Here is an 18,336-nt window from a genome sequence, read left to right as displayed (position 1 = left end):
TTGTGATTGGTCGCGTCGCCCATGTGACCGCGACGCGACCAATCACAAAGCCGGAACGTAATTTTAAAATACTGAATGCCTAGAAGGACCTGAAAATTACATCACGGCTTGCTGTAATTGGTCGCGTCGCGGCCACATGGGCGGCACGCGACCAATCAGAAGCCGTGACGTCGCGGGAGGCAGGAAAGCAAACAACGCTGCCGGTTCCCTTGGTGAGGTCCAGGCTGCGTCGGAGAGGTGAGTATAGCAATATTTTTTATTTTAATTCTTTATTTTACACATTAATGTTGTTTCGATACCGATACCCGATACCACAAAAATATCGGATCTCGGTATCGGAATTCCGATACAGCAAATATCGGCCGATACCCGATACTTGCGGTATCGGAATGCTCAACACTAGCCTTGAGCCTATTTTTAGTTATTTTAGGCCTAGTGCGCCTGTCTGCGGTCACTCCTTGCAATCCTCCTCCTCCGCTGACCACACCAATGCTGCCCGTGTACCCCTGGAACCTATTTTAAAGTGCATAGAGCCTATTTCTTTATGTTATGTAATATTAAAAAAGCCATGATGGACTACGCTGTCCCACGCTACGAGCTCCCCAGTCGACACTTCTTTTGCAAGAAAAGCCATCCCAGCCCTCCACCAGCACCACCTCCATTGTCCATGCACTCTGGCAATCTGTGAGTACAAAGGTGCACCTGACAACAGACGCATGGACCTGTAGGCATGGCCACGGAAGGTTACGTGTCCATTACAGCGCAATGGGTTAATGTGGTGGATGCATGGTCCACAGGGGACAGCCTACTAAGTCTGTCTGCAGTCCCAAATTCAAATTGTCCTCCACTGTCTAAATCTGAGCTTCAACCTTCTGGCTCTCATTAAGTGCTGTTTTTTAAAAAATTGGTGGTTAGGGCCGACTAACGGTGTCTGCCGCTCCCTGGTGTTGTCCTCCACTGTATAAATCTGAGCTTCAACCTTCTGGCTCTCATTAAGTGCTGTTTTTAAAAAAATTGGTGGTTAGGGCCTACTAACGGTGTCTGCCTCTCCCTGGTGTTGTCCTCAACTGTATAAAGATGAGCTTCAGTCTTTAGGCTTTTGGCCTATAGTAGCAGATATTAAACTGCATTTGGCCTACTAGTGTGGTTGGGCCCTTAAAACAGTGTCTGCTGCTCCTGGGTTTGCTACTCCACTGAACAAAGCAATGCCGCCTGTTTAGTCCTGTTACCAATTTTGAACTGCATTTAGCCTACTTTATTCTTTGGCCCTATATCTGTGTTTCCTCCTCATCCTGCCCATTGCCCAGCCACTGCTAGATGAGTCTGCTGATACATTGACCTAGACCACTACATTCCCCTTGCACTCTACACAGCCAGAATCTGACCCTGCTGAAAGTAAGGTTCCCCTTCCGGCATGTTATACCACCTTACACAGGGACAAAGAGGAAGGTGCAGATGAAAGTGCAGGTTCCTTCATCAGGTGGGGGGCATACTCGTTGGCGACGACACTGGCACAGGGCCCCTCAGAGTACGCAAAAGTGTCGCTGCCGGTGGGAGGCGCCCCCGCCGTGCAAACACACCACCGTACTTTGAGGGGCCCTGTGCCAGTGCCAATGCCAACGAGTGGGCCTCCCTGCTTGCTCAGGATCACAGCACTTGCAAAGTTGAAATACTTATCTCTCACTGCTCCACCGCCGTGACGTAGTCCACGTTTCCTGGGCCCACTAAAACATTGAACCAGCCCTACCCCCCACAACTTTTGCCAAATGACCCAAAATTTCCAATGCCCAACTATTATTATGAAGTTAATTAAGATTGACAAGCTTCAGAAACAAGAATGGATGTTTTTGGCATTAAAATGGGCACTGTAGGTGTTTTCCTGGCCTCCACTCACTGCCGACTATGCTTCCCCATTGACTTGCATTGGGTTTCGTGTTTCGGTCGATCCCCGACTTTTAGCGATAATCGGCCGACTGCACTCGACTCGACTTTGGACAAAAACGGGTTTCGCAAAACCCGACTCGATCTTAAAAAAATGAAAGTCGCTTAACCCTACTCTCTACCTTTAACTCTTTTTGTTTCAGTTAGTCTTGGTACTTGTCGTTTTTCTGAGGTGGCTTATGTTGGCTTATGTTGATTCTGGTGCTGCAGGGAACTTTATTCAGCTAGAGGCAGTCAAGAGACTCCATATTCCTATCAAATCCTTGGAGACTCCTCGGCAGTTAGCCTTGGTCGATGGTAGGCCCTTTGCGGGAGACCGTTACCCTAGTCACAGAAGAGGTGGAGTTACAGATCGGAGCTCTGCATCGGGAGAAGATTTCCTTCTATGTGCTGCCTTCGTTGTCTCATACGTTCCTTTTCGGTCTTCCATGGTTAAGAACTCTTTAACCTGTCCTGGATTGGCGATCTGGTGATGTCCTACGCTGGGGTCACGCCTGTCAGACCCGGTGTCTTCTTTCCGTGCAACCTAAAAAGACTCTTCAGTCTAACCTGGCACCTGCAGGTTTGCCTTTGGCCTACTGGTCCTTCTCGGATGTCTTCGACAAAAAAAAGGCAGAGAATTTGCCCCCACATTGTCCATATGATTGCCCGATCGACCTTGTACCAGGCACAACACCACCCAGGGGGCGAATTTACCCACTGAATCCTTTTGATTCTCAAGCTATGACTGAGTATGTCCAAGAGAATCTAGCCAGAGGTTATATCCGGAACTCATCTTCACCCGCAGGCGCGGGTTTCTTTTTTGTCAAGAAGAAGAATGGGTCTCTTCGTTCCTGCATCGATTACCGGGGCCTCAATAATATCACAATTAAGAACAAGTACCCACTTCCTCTTATTCCCAAACTATTCTACCGACTACGAGGAGCACGCATTTTTACGAAACTAGATCTCCGTGGGGCCTACAATTTAGTTCGTATTCGTTCTGGAGACAAGTGGAAGACTGCTTTTAACACCAGGGATGGGCACTATGAGTATTTTGTTATGCCCTTTGGTTTATGCAATGCTCCTGCTGTATTCCAGGAATTCGTGAATGAAATTTTTCGAGATCTACTGTACACCTGTGTGGTGGGTTACTTGGATGATATCCTTATTTTCTCTCCGGATCTGGTCACCCACAGAAAGCATGTTCGTCTTGTTCTACTGCGCTTGAGAGAGAATCACCTTTATGCCAAGCTGGAAAAATGCGCCTTTGAACAGCCATCTCTTCCTTTCTTGGATTACATTATCTCTGACTCTGGTCTATGCATGGATCCGGAGAAGGTGTCTGCCGTGCTCAACTGACCACGTCCTAATGGTGTCAAAGCTGTCCAGCGATTCCTTGGTTTTGCAAATTACTATCAGCAGTTCATCCCTCATTTCTCCTCTTTGTCCGGTCCTATCACCGCTCTGATATGTAAGGGGTCCAATCCTCACATCTGGATGTCTGAAGCCTTAGATGCTTTCTCGTCTCTGAAACAAGCCTTCGCCTCTGCTCCAGTACTACATCATCCGGAGGTGAATAAACCTTTTGTTCTGGAGGTTGATGCATCTGCCACTGGTGCTGGAGCTGTACTTTCTCAAAGGTCACCTTCTGGGAAGCTGGTTCCCTGCGGTTTCTTCTCCAAGACATTCTCTTACTCTGAACGGAACTACTCCATTGGCGACAGGGAGCTCTTAGCAATCAAGTTGGCATTTGAGAAGTGGAGATACCTTTTGGAGAGAGCTGTTCATCCTTTAATGTCTTCACGGATCACAAGAACCTGGCATATATCCGTTCTGCTCAGAGACTTAATCCTCGGCAAGCTAGATGGTCTTTGTTTTTTGCCCGTTTTAATTTTGAGTTGCATTTTTGTTCGGGAAACAAAAATCTCAAGGCTGATGCTTTGTCCAGGTCCTTCTTATCTTCTGACTCAGAGGAGGAGCCCTCATATATCTTGGATCCATCTAAAGTCATCATGGTTGCATCTGTTGGCTTGTCTTCTCTACCTCCTGGTAAAACTTTCGTTCCTGTGTGCAACAGAAGACAAGTCCTTCGCTGGGCACATACTTCCAAATTGGTAGGTCATGTCGGCTTCAAGAAAACACTCTTGTTTGTGTCCTGCTTTTATTGGTGGCCGACTCTTCTTCAGGATATCCGAAACTTCATTGCCTCTGGTCCGTCTTGTGCCAAGAACAAGACTCCTAAGCATTTACCCTCCGGTTTTCTTCATCCTCTCCCTATTCCATCTGCTCCTTGGCAGCACATTGCAATGGATTTTATCACCGATCTGCCTCGATCTTCCGGTTGCACTGTCATTCTGGTTGTTGTAGATAGATTCTCCAAGATGGCTCACTTTATATCCCTTCCAGGTTTACCTTCTGCACCTGAGTTGGCGAGAGCTTTAATTCATCATATTTTTCGCATTCACAGTCTTCCTCAACATATTGTTTCGGATAGAGGGGTGCAGTTCACCTCTTGCTTTTGGAGGTCTCTTTGCAAGTTTATGGACATCACGCTTGATTTCTCATCTGCCTACCACCCACAAACCAATGGTCAAATGGAACGTACCAATCAAACTTTGGTGACTTATCTTCGTCACTTCTCTAACTCTCATCAGAACGACTGGGTAGATTTGCTTCCGTAGGCCGAATTTGCTTGTAACAATCATACCAGCGAATCTACTTCCAAGTATCCTTTCTTCATCGTCTACGGGCAACATCCTGGTGTACCACTTCTGGTTCCTCCTGTCTCAGGTGTCCCAGCGGCCGATCTTTTGTCCGGGGAGTTCTCTAGGATTTGGCAGGAGACCAGGACCGCTCTTGAACTGGCCTGTGCCAGAATGAAAAAAAATGCGGACAAGAGGCACTTGGACTCTCCTCTTTTTCAGCCCGGTGATAAGGTGTGGTTATCTTCCAAGTTTGTCCGCTTAAAAGTGCCTTCGTACAAACTGGGTCCTCACTATATTGGGCCCTTCGAGGTTTTGTCCCGTATCAATGATGTCTGTTATAAGTTGAAACTTCCCGCTTCGCTCCACATCCCCAATTCTTTTTATGTTTCCCTCCTGAAACCTGTGGTTCTCAATCAGTTCCATTCCACTTTCAATCGTTCTCCTCAGACTAATTTTTGTAATGATGTCTTTGAAGTTAAAGACATTCTTGCTATGAAAAAGATTAGAGGGAAGACCTTTTTCCTAGTTGATTGGAAGGGTTTTGGTCCCGAGGAGAGATCTTGGGAGCCTCGGGAGAACATCCAGGCTTCTTGAATCCTGGCTAAATTTCTTTCGGGTTTTAGGAGGGAGAGGCATAAGGGGGGTACTGTTATGCTCCCTCCTGCCTCGCCACATGTGTCTCATACTTACCTCGCTGCGGCGTCCTGGCACGTCCCTGCTCGCTTCTGGTCTTCTGCTCTTCCTGCGCGCTCGGCTCCTGGTCCTCCTCGGGTGCGTGCACGCTCTGGGTTCTACGGCGCATGTGAACACATCACTCATTGATCCTGGCCATGCCTTCTGCGCCGCTCTGTGGACTCTGACCCAGAAGGTATGCCTTCGCTCCTCTTATCAGGCCGCCTCTTCCTCTCAGCGGTGCCTGATTGTCAATTGTGTTTCACACTTGCTCCTGGCCCCTCATCCCTCTGGCTCTCCGCTCCACCGGTTTGCCCTATTTGCTTATAGCCCTTTGTTTGCCTCATTGCCTATTTCCCCTTTGTTCCTTTCTCCTTCGTTTCTCCTTATTGTGCCAGTCTTCCAGTTTCCCCTGTAAGTCTTTACTGCTGTGCCTTCATCGTTTCAGCCTGTCAGCTTCTCAGTCCTCTCCTGCCAGTCTCCCATGCCATTTCCTTTCCTGTCAGTCTGCTTCCTTATCCAGTCTGTGTGTCCTGTACCCTTGTGGTCTCCGCCAATAATACCTTCGACTCAGTTCTGTCCATCTTCCCTGTGCTTTTTCTAAATTTACCAGTATCTCTGTCCACTTCGTATTCCTGTACCTCTGCCGTGTTACATTCTCTCCCGTACCTCTCTTCTGGGTACTAGCTGCTGCGGCAGTAGTCTCCCTTGGGCCTGCCCCAAGCGCTCCCTGTATAGGGGGTGGTCCCACCGGGTCTACTCGCCCTAGGAGGGTTCGCTGTCGTGGTCCAGCGGGTCCACCTTTGGAGTTCCTGTAGCATTTTCACAACGCGTTTCGATCGCAAGAGCGATCTTTATCAATAAGCTCTATTGGAATAAAATTTTGAAGATTTTTACCCAAGGAGCTGGAACAAAGAACTCTTTTTTTCTCTTCAATTTGTAAATACTGGAAAATCAACAAGACATAGGATATCAAATAATATTCAAAGAAAATCCACTTTTGTGAATAAAAGAGGCAAGACCCTAGGAAAAAATTGGGAGATATTGATTTAACATGTGAAATGTATCAATAAAAGTTTTTTTTAAGCACCTAAGAAAGGCATTTTTCCATATTTTAAATGCCAAAGCTGTGCAGCGAAAATAAAAGGTGAAACTGTTTGTCAACCTTTATATAACACTATGATTCCAGTATAAGGACACATCATGTGAATTAGAAGGACTGTTATATGTATGATGAAGTGACCCTGTGGCAAAGCATATTTATGGCACAAAATTAGGATCAATGGACATTGCTAAGCAATTAGATAAATTTGAGGAAAACTGAAAAGCAGATTGGACAATGACAAAATGATATGGCAAAATGACTCATATGTCATTTTTCAGAAACAGGGCATAAGGTGTTAAATTTCTGCTGACTGGTACTAGTGTAGGTCAATGGTGATAATGCAGAAATTATTAAGATGAGACTGCTACAGCATAAGGCCTTTTGGATCTACAGTATATACTGAAAATGCTCATCCCTATTGGATTCAAAGAGATCTATAATTTTCCAGTATTTCGTTAACTATCTCTATAATGTGGTGTAGATGTCGTTGCTTCACAAAAATTTCCCTTGACGAAATGAAAGGTAGCTGTGGGACATTGGTAAATTAGGTAGTCCCACTTATTCACTAGGAAATTTAACGTGCTGTTCTTATTTGCTTTCTATTACAAGAGTTAGGACTGGAGGTGAGTGAATATTTCAATATTTGGTTTGGCTCACAATCGCCAAATTTGCAATATTCGCCAATTTAATCGTCGATTTAATCGCTGAATATAGCAAAACATACACAGCACAAAAGCCTGTGTTTACCACGCTGTGTAACAGAGTGGAAAATACCGGCATAGCACTTCTGATTGGCGGAGAAATTATCCCTGCCGGTCAGTTATCTGTGGTTCCCATGTTGTCAGAAGACAACGCAAGCGCCCAGCTTTAATCAGAGGTATAAAGTTTACCTCCGGTCACTGGTGTCAGCTGATGGGACAACAGCTCCCATCAGCTGACACCTGCTGCCACTAATAGCAGTGAGAGCAGGAGCAGCGGATGGGAGTATTCATTATCCAGCTCCTGTGCTGTAAATAAATAATAAAAAAAAAGCTTTGTGGGTTCCCCTGTATTTTTGATAACAAGCCAGGCAAAACTGCAGCTGTCAGCTTCAGCAAGGCTGGTTATCAACAATAGAGGGGTCCCCATGCCGTATTTTTAAATATTCAAATAAATAATTTAAAAAAACAGCGTGGGGTCTCCCCTTCCATTTTTGACAACCAGCCTTGCTAAAGCAGACAGCTGGAGGCTGGTAAGGGGCCATGGATATTGGCCCCCCAGCCTAAAAATAGCAGCCTGCAGCCGCCCAGAAAAGGCACATCTATTAGATGCCCCAATTCTGGCACTTTGCCCAGCTCTTCCCACTTGCCCTGTAGTGGTGGCAAGTTAGGTTCATATTTGTGGGGTTGATGTCACCTTTGTATTGTCTGATGACATCAAGCCCACAGCTTAGTAATGGAGAGGCGTCTATGAGACACCTATTCCTTTCTAATGCTATAGTTGTAAGGTAAATAAAGACACAGCAAGAATAAAGTCCTTTATTAGAAACAATCACAGTTTTCCATTTTTATTTAAAAACAACAAACACATTTATACTCACCTAATGCTTAATTCCACCAAATCCCTCATTCTGCTGTAATAAAACTAAAATAAAAAAAACAACAATGTCCCTCACTCATCGGTCATTCTGTCCCACGCCATAATTCATATCTGGGGGATTAATAGTTTTCAACCTGGACGGTGCCAAGATGTGACTGTCCAGAATGAGAACCAGTGGTGAATGAGCTATCTATTATCTATCTCACATCTATCTATTATCTATCTCACATCTATCTATCCATCTATCATCTATCTATATATTATCTATCCAGCTATCTATCTCTTATCTATCTATCTATCTATCTATCGATCATCTATCGTCTATCTATCATCTAACTTTCTATATAGTATTTATCAATCTATCTCTATTGTCTATCTATCTATTATCTATATATTATCTATCTATCTATCTATCTATCTATCTATCTATCTATCTATCTATCTATCTATTTATCTATCATCTATTTATCTATATATTATCTAACTGTATATTATCTGTCTATCTCTATTGTTTATCTATCTATCTATTATCTATCTGTCTGTCATTTTGAGATATGCATATTGTATTATTCATGAATATTTTACATTAAAAATGCTCAAATTGAACTAAATGATTAACACATAAATAATTCTGGCAAGCACAATACATAAAATTGTAAAATACTACACCAGGAATCATTTACTACTGAGCTTGACAGCCTGGGAAATGAGCCGAGAACAGTCATGGGATACCTATGCCCATTTTCAGAACATTAAACCTAGCAGTGCTAAGCATGGGCACAGAGCTGTGTCTAACACTCATACAGCATCTTGTAACATCTGCCAAGGTTTCCAAGGCCAAATGTATTAACTGACAATTTATATTGATATTAACACACTATGATTCAAAATTTTCACATATCTTTCCACAAGGCAACTTACTGAAACCATGTTCTGATTTTCATGACAATTATTCATTGTATTCTCAGTGAAAAAAAATGGTAGGCTTCCTTATTCTGTTCTGTCATATTTTTTTAAAATCTGTAACTCTTTATAAAACATTATTTTAATTTATTGTAAATCTCAGTTTTTTTTATAAATTTGTTTAAACCATTTTAAACTAAAGTTTCAAAATGCCTCCAAGTTATTTTTACATATTCATACTCCTTATTATTGTGACCAGTCATATTTTCCATTTTTAATATACCTTTAACATATTCAGTGACAGCCATAAGTCAATGGTAGTAAGCATTGTTACGGTTTTGAAGAATGATGAACTATTAAAACCTTCACCCCCGAGCCTGTTATATCTTCATGAAGGAGTCAAATTTTACAATTCTGACCAGCGTCACTTTATGTGGTAATAACTCTGGAACGCTTCAACAGATCCCACTGATTCAGAGATTTTTTTTATGGCATATTGTACTTAATGATAGTGGTAAAATTTCTTAGATATGACTTGCATTTACTTGTGAAAAGGAAATAGAAATTTTGCAAAACAATCAAAATTTATTTTTTATACCCTTAAATCAGAGGGTTATATCAAACAAAATAGTTAATAAATAGTAACATTTCCTACATGGCAATTTTACATCAGCACAATGTTTGAACATATATTTTTTTCTGTTAGGAAGATACTTTTCTCAAAAAATTTTTATTTTAGCCCCAATGTTCTTATTTTAACAAGGTTAGCAAGATAAAATGGACCCAAAATGGATTGTACAATTTCTCCTGAGTACGGCAATCCTCCAAATGTGGTTGAAAACTACTGTTGAGGCACAGTACAAAGCTCAGAAGGGAAGAAACGCCTTATTGGAGTTCACATTTCGCTGGACTGGTTTGAGGGTCATTAGCAGAGCCCCTGAGGTGCCAAAACAGCAGAAAGTCCCCAAAAGAGATCCCATTTTACGGACTACACCTCTAAATGAATTCATCTCAGGGTGCAGTGATCATATTGACACCACAGGTGAGTCACATAATTTTATACCATTGTGCAATGAAGGAAAAAATAATTTAGTTTTGACCACCCAAATTTTGTTTTATCCCCAGATTTTACATTTTCAAATGGGGAAATGGGGAAAAATTGAACCAAAATTTGGCACACAATTTCTGCTGCATGTATAACGATCCCAAATGTGGCTGTACAGTACTGCTTAGCCATACAGTGAGACTTGAGAGGGACGGAGCGCTATTGGAGTCTCGTCGTATAGCTAAGCAGTACTGTTAAGCAAGAGGCATCCAGCAGCACAGAATTTTCCATAATAGTTTGCGGACTCCATATACAGATCCTCTAAGTGCTATAAGAGCAGAATCCCTCCTCAAGTGACCCCATTTTGGAAATTATACCCCTTTAAAAATAGGAATTTATCTACAGGTGTCGTGACTAGGATTGAGCGACTTTTATTTTTATAGGATCGGGTCGGGTTTCACGAAACCCGACTTTCTCAAAAGTCGGGTCGAGTGAAATCGGCCGATCCTATAAAAAAAGTTGGGGTCGGCCGAAACACGAAACCCAATGCAGTGCAATGGGATACTATGGTTCCCAGGGTCTGAAGGAGAGGAAACTCTCCTTAAGGCCCTGGGATCCATATTAATGTGTAAAATAAAGAATCAAAATTAAAAATATTGATATACTCACCCTCGGACACGCCCCGGTACTAACCGGCAGCCTTCCTTCCTAAGAATGAGCGCGTGAATGACCTGCGGTGACGTCGCGGCTTGTGATTGGTCGTGTGAGCGGTCACATGGGCGGTCACGCGACCAATCACAAGCCGTGACGTCATCTAAGGTCCTTCACGCGCTCATTCTTAGGAAGGAAGGCTGCCGGAAAGAAGCAGGGCGCGTCCGAGGGTGAGTACATTCTTATTAGGTTTATACTCACCCTCGGACGCGCCCTGCTTCTTTCCGGCAGCCTTCCTTCCTAAGAATGAGCGCGTGAAGGACCTTAGATGATGTCGCGGCTTGTGATTGGTCGCGTGAGCGGTCACATGGGCGGTCACGCGACCAATCACAAGCCGCGACGTCATCTAAGGTCCTTCACGCGCTCATCCTTAGGAAGGAAGGCTGCCGTTTAGTACCAGGGCGCGTCCGAGGGTGAGTATATCAATATTTTTTATTTTGATTCTTTATTTTACACTTAAATATGGATTCCGATACCGATTCCGGATATCGCAAACATATCGGAACTCGGTATCGGAATTCCGATACCAGATTCAGAAGATCGCCGACCTCATGGCCGACCCCACACAGGGGTCGGGTCGGGTTTCATGAAACCCGACTTTGCCAAAAGTCGGCGACTTCTGAAAATGGCCGACCCGTTTCGCTCAACCCTAGTCGTGACGATTTTGACTCTATGGGTGTTTTTCAGAAACAAGTAGCAGTGGATGTCGCTGAGTGAAAAATGCAAACTGCCGTTGTAGTGAGCAATACGTTGTGCCCAGCTCATGCACCTGTAAATTAGGAGGGTTCTAATCACTACAGAAATGTCAACCATGTGGACACTAACTGTGGCTTAGATGGGAAGGGGCATTTGTATTTGAAAGCACAGGGTTTGCTGAATTTCTTTTGGGGGCAAGGGCCATGTCGCTCTCCAAAGAGTTGGAGTTTGAGTAATGTGAAATTCCTCTATATTTCTATTAACAGATGATTGAGGTGAGAGATTTGCTTTTTTGTGTATTGAGTTGAATCTTTTATTGTGAACATTTTACATAACAGTTTGGATCACATTTATCCAGCACTCTATGCTGAGCACTTACATCAGGGTTTCCCTTTAAATCTTCAAGTGACATAGTTAAGTTGAAACACCTGAGAGAGGCATTCACTATAATGTACTGTAGCAGCAAAGTTACTCTGGACTCTGTCTGGTCTCTGTTCAGTGTTCTACTTTTTCAGAGGTGAAGAAAACTGTGGAAGATGGTATGCACGCCTAATAAAAAGATGGAGACCTCCAGATCACAGGTTAGATGGCATCCACAGTGTCCCCATCTGCCTCATTATAGAAAATCTTCCGCCAGGGGTTAAGTCTGAATCCCATATTTCAGAGATTTACATAGAAACCCCGGTGTAAGCGCTAAGGGTAGAGAAAAGAATAATTATGTGCCTTACTGCAATATTTGGGAGGCAGAATGAAAAAATCAGCAGCAGGTGAAGATTTGGTTTTATTTATTTTTTACACTGTGCCTCATACAGTATAATTGATTAGATTACTTTATTCTTCAGGTCAATGCAATTACAGCAATACTAGATTTTTATTGGGTTTTCATGTTTAGCTGCTGTCATACACTAAAAGATGCTTTTTTGCTTTCAAAAACTAATTTTTTGCATCACCTTATTTTGAAAGCTATAATTTTTCCTCATTTCTACTGACAGAGTCATGTGAGGGTTTGTTTTTTGTGGGACGAGCTGCCATTTTTATTGGAACCATTTTCAGGCTCATGACATTTTTTGATCACTTTCTATTCTGATATTTGGGAGGCAGAATAAACAAAAAACAACAATATAAGAATTGTTTTCTTTGCCTTTTTTAATGCCGTTCCACATTTAATAAAATTGATAAGACAGCTTTATTCTTGGGGCCAGTACGATTACAACGATACCCCATTTATATCTTTTTTTATGTTTTGGTGCTTGTACACAATAAAAACTATTTTATAAAAAATAATTATTTTTGCATTGTTCTGTTCTGAGAGCTATAACTTTTTTTTTACTTTTTTGGCTGATGGAGTTGTTTCACTGCTTGAGTTTTGTGGGACAAGATGACGGTTAAAGCAATACCATTTATATTTGCATTTGTCTTTTTGATCGTGTTTTATTCCACTTTTTGTTAAGCGGTATGATGATAAAGCATCATTTTTTGCCTCATTTTTTATTTATATTTTTGTGGTGTTCACTATATTGGTTAACTAGTCAAAAAACGTTATAGGCCGGGTTATGGTAATACCAAAAATGTGTACTTTTATTTCTTTTTTTTTTTTTAATATTATTTATTTAAGGGTACAATATATTTTATTTATTTTTATTATTTTGTGATTTAAAAAATATTTTTACAACTTTTTTTCACTTTTTTTTCACTTTTTTTTACTTATTATCACTATGGGACTTTCACTTTCTGCAGTGTTATTGCAGTTAAAAGATATAGAAATGCAGCAATATATCTGCTGAAAGAGCCCATTGGCCACCAAATCTAATTGGTTCATTGGCTAGTCATCATGACCTTACCTGACAGTTTGAGAGCTACCAGTTTTTTGAGCTATTATGTCTATGTGGACGCATAAGCTGTGGAATGTCCAACCAAGAAAATTTACAGCAAAACCAGCAGCTGTAGCTTTCATTGCATAAGGTCTGCATGTTTGCATCATATGTAACTGGAGCACCTGCTAGGGTTGCGGGGTACTCGGGCCAGGTCCGACGGTTCTTCAGGGGGTTGTCAAGGCAGCAGTGACCTGGTCCATGGCCCTGGGCGTCCAATAAAAGTGAATTGTAAGGGGAATAAAGTTTATGGGAGATTAGTGCATGATGCCACCTGTGTTGTTCAGCAATGAGTGGCTGACGCCTCTTAAGGGGACCGCTGGGGCCAATGGTGATGCAGCTGGGATAGTTATGCTCCCCACAGGTGGAGCGGGGCCCCAGGGCTACCGGTATATTTGGTAAGGGATCGTAGACATTGGGGTGCAGGACTGAGGGTGCGGGAAATGATGGGAGGACACAATGACTGTAGTTTCCTTTACCTTTACTTGTTAGTTACAGGTGCAGTCCGGGTCACAGGTAACAGGTGATGATGGGGTCCAGGCAGACTGGAAGCAACTTAGATCCACCTAACCAGGTGGGTTCAGAGGCCTTGCTTCTGCGCTGTTCTCTTAGGTCCTTGCTGCTCTAAGCTCTGCTCAAGTTTCTCTTTTGCATGTTGTTTCTAACCCGTATGGCACACAGCGTGAGCATATCACGAGCACTGCCTTTTCACTGGCAGCCCTGGCTCTTGATCTGCTGTGGTGCCTCCAGATGTCCAGATTCAGCTGTCGGGGTGTACAGCACCCACACAGCCAAGGACTCTGGCATCCTCTTTGTGAGTGCTCAGCTCTGGGGTGAGATTGATTACAGCTCCACTCCCCAGGTTCTCCTCGACTTCTCTCCTCTCAGACTCAGACTACCGACTTCTCCACCAGACAGCTCTACCTGTTGCCTCTGTATCAGGGCTTTGATCTTTTCTTTGCAGGACACCCTGCTGACCGGAGTTGGCGGTCTTGGATGCCTATTGCAATAAAAAAATAATTTCGCCAAGACAATTTTCTATCACATTGGTACCTATTGCCATTATTGGGTTACATTCTCGCTGATCAATATCTACAATTATCGGAGCTTGGGCTTTCAACTCTACTCTCGCCACCTTAATGGTCACCTCTTTATACCCCACTTGTGGCAAAGGCTGACCATTGCTGGGGACTATTGTCAGATCATTATCTGGGCTGCAGGTAATATCAGAGTCAGCCCAGTACCATTTGTAAAGAATTTATGGCATAGTTGTCACCTGGGAGCTGGAGTCCAGTAAAGCGTTTATTAAAGTGTTTATCGGGATGCCATCAATCACGACAGGCAGGACCAGCCATCCTCCCACGTACTTGTCTCACCAGCTTTGCGGGCCTGGTCGCCTTACTCCCATGGGTTGGCCTTCTGCCCCAGGGGTTGCTTGTTTAAATTGCAGAATCTTGCTATGTGCCCTGCCATGTTGCAGCCACAACAGATGGGATGTCCGTCATCATTGTAGCGATCGCTGTCTCTCCCTCTGGTCGGTGGGATTCTCTTCCGCCATCGCCACAGGATGTCATCTGGGCTGGAGGCGAGCTGGATCTTCTCCTTTGGGACACTTGCATGGATTGCATGGTTTTGGCTAGTGCAGCCACTTTTTTGGTCAGCTCCTGGACCTGGAGATGTAGTTTTGCAGAAGGGTCATTATCTAGGATCTGCCTGTCGACCTCAATGAGGGTCTGGGGAAAGGGGTTCTCACGGCAGCAGTGACGTTTGTCCGTGGCCCTGGGCATCTAATAGAAGTAAATTGTAAGGGGAATAAAGTTTATGAGAGATTAGTTCACAATGCCACCTGTGGTGTTCAGCAATGAGTGGTCGACGCTGCTTAAGGGGACCGCTGGGGCCGATGATGATGCAGCTGGGATGGTTCTGTTACTCACAGGTGGAGAGGGGCCCCAGGGCTACTGGTATACTTGGTAAGGGATCATAGATGTTGGGGTGCAGGACTGAGGGTGCGGGAAATGATGGGAAGACACAAGGACTGCAGTTTCCTTTACCTTTACTTGTTAGTTGCAGGTGCAGTCCGGGGCACGGGTAAGGTGTGGCCAGGGTGCTTGCAGTTCCCTACCCTCCAAATTTGTCTGTCGGGGCGTACAGCACCAACACAGCCAAGGACTCTGGCATCCTCTTTGTCAGCGCTCAGCTCTGGGGTGAGCTTGGTTATAGCTCCACTCCCCAGGTTCTCCTTGACTTCTCTCCTCTCAGACTCAGACTACCGACTAACTAACTCCACCTCCAGGCCAGAACTTATAGGGAAGCTCCCCTGAAACCGGGTGTTAGAGCTCCCCCTTCTGGTCTGGAGTAAGGAAAAGTGTTGGATGCTGGTGTTACCTGGTAAGGGGAACCCTCCTTGCTTCTAGGCAAGATATCACACTCTGTGAGGGAGGCAATGCCACTGTGGCAACCGGACTCCTGGGTTGCCACGTAACCCTTTTGCATAGGATGAAATGAGCAACAGTGACATACTCATTATCTGAAATCCACTGCACATTTGATCTCCTGTTGCAAATTTTCTTTGCAGTGTGTTAATGACAATTTGTAAAATCTAAACAATAATGCTTTGACTAATGTGCAGTGGGTTTCCCATCAGGAAACTACAGTTTAAAAATATGCTGCATATGCAACCTTTGTACACATGCACAACTAACATGTTTTTGTTTCCCCCTCCTCTCCAAGGCAGCAGGAGATTCCACCTTTCCCAGTACCTTCCTATCTTTAGGTGCTGCTTGAAACCCCCCCACTTAGTTTTACTGCTATCCTTGCAGAGAGCAGGTATGACCTCCGTGGCCTTTCAGGCTCATTGCGCCTGAAGGTTCTTACTTTTGCAGGTTCATAATTTCTGGATTTTTTTCATCACAATTATTTATTTTGCTCATTTTATGAATGAAAATTGCTCAGCTTTTGGATATTTCACAGAAATAAGTAGGGTATTCTTAGAAATAATAGGGTTTTCTTAGAAATGGCCTCTGGCAGAATGCGCCTGAACACATAATAATCTCTGATTCAATATGATATGACAGTGTTCCCAAACTCCAATCTTCAAGAACCACCAACAGGTCATGTTTCCAGGATTTCCTTAGTATTTCACAGTTGAAAATTACATCAGCTTTTACAGGCAACAATTTCTTCACTTGTGTAATATTAAGGAAATCCTCAAAACATGCTGTGTTGGTGGCTCTTGTGCACCGAGGTTGGGGAACACTGTTTATACTATATGATATGATAATATTATCTAACAAACTTGCTATCCTCTCTGCCAATATGTTTCTTCTGCTTAGGTTTTAACTTCTAAATCTGAGTAATCTTGGCTCCAGTAGCATCTAAGTGCCTTACAATTTAGTTTTTTACCTAACTTTAATGTTTAGTAATAATTATGCCCTGAAAACTGGAGGCTAATTGGCAGTGGCTTCGAAATTTGTGAACTTTTTGTTTTATTACATTTATGGCTATTAAACCTCCTTCAGGTGCACTGCCGGCACTCCCAAGTTCAGCCACATTGCGCCTGACAAGAACAGGTCATAAGACCACCTATAATATCTAATATCTCAATTTCAAAACTCTAAAAATAGTCAGTGACCTTCATAGGGATGTATTAAAAGAGAGTATACAAAATAAGATGCAAAAAACCACAAACATTTAATTGTAATAAACCGATTAAAACAAGAAAATATCAAATTTCTCAACTCCCACCAAATGGCTTCCAATTTTCAGGACATATTTATTACTGAACAATAAAAGTAAGAAAAAAAATGTAATGGTAATGCATTTAGAGGCTGATCACGTTTTGACATGCATTCACAATTTGACATCCTTCTGCCACCAGTTTTAATAGTGCAGGTGGTGCATCTATTTTTTTGGAGAGGTGGTGATATTTCTCGATCATCTTTGAGATTAGATCTATTCAGCTGGACTCGCAGGCTAGAGGAAATTCCACTCGTCTTCAGACTTCTTTGGCATATCTCTCCACTCACCAGTTCATTAGTCAATGTTTTCAGGTAAATTCTTTTACACAGTGGTTCCAGTTGATTGTTGAGGTAAATCACTTGCGAATTGATGCCACCCACATTCAATATTGTGAAGAAGATGACTATTGGCGAGAGCTTGACGTTTCGGCTAACACTGTAAGTGGCTTCTGTCTCCACTTGGTCTTTTTATGTTTGCCCAATTAATAGCTGTTATCTGAATTATGTTCATCTGTATCAGTCTCCTGACCATCCTGCTCTGTACCTGAATCACTTTTACATTCTTCCACCTCATCTTGAGACGAAATATCACTCTCTTCCCCTAAATCTTCACTCAGTTTGTGGTCTCCCTCATCATCATTCAACAGCAGATATTTAATTTCTTCAACATGACAGGGGTTAGATAAATCATATTTTTTACTGGCCATTTCAGCTGATAATTTGAAGTGAGAGAGAGTACACGTGGGTGTAATGTGCCTGAGGCCACCCTCTTTATTTCTCAGAAATCTCAACTTATTTCCACAACTTTTCATTATCTATATATATGAGGCATCGTGATTACTCGCTAATCCCGCCCCCTGCACAGTAGCTCTGCCCCCACACATCACCACACACAATCCCGCCCCCACACCATTATTACACACAATCCCGCCCCCCACCCCCATTACCACACACAATCCCGCCTCACCACCACATTAACACACACAATCCTGCCCCCCACCCCATTACCACACACAATCCCGCCCCCTCACCATAATACCACACACAATCCTGCCCCCCACCCCATTACCACACACAATCCCGCCCCCCACCCCATTACCACACACAATCCCGCCCCCCCACCACATCACCAAACACAATCCTGCCCCCACCACATTACCACACACAATCCCGCCCCCCACCCCATCACAACACACAATCCTGCCCCCCACCCCATTACCACACACAATCCCGCCCCCCCACCACATCACCAAACACAATCCTGCCCCCACCACATTACCACACACAATCCCGCCCCCCACCCATCACAACACACAATCCCGCCCCCCACCACATTACCACACATAATCCCGCCCCCCACTCCATTACCACACACAATCCCGCCCCCCCA

The sequence above is a fragment of the Ranitomeya variabilis genome, chromosome 5 (genome assembly GCF_051348905.1).
Source record: "Ranitomeya variabilis isolate aRanVar5 chromosome 5, aRanVar5.hap1, whole genome shotgun sequence".
NCBI lineage: Eukaryota > Metazoa > Chordata > Amphibia > Anura > Dendrobatidae > Ranitomeya > Ranitomeya variabilis.
Note: the sequence above shows the minus strand (reverse complement) of the source record.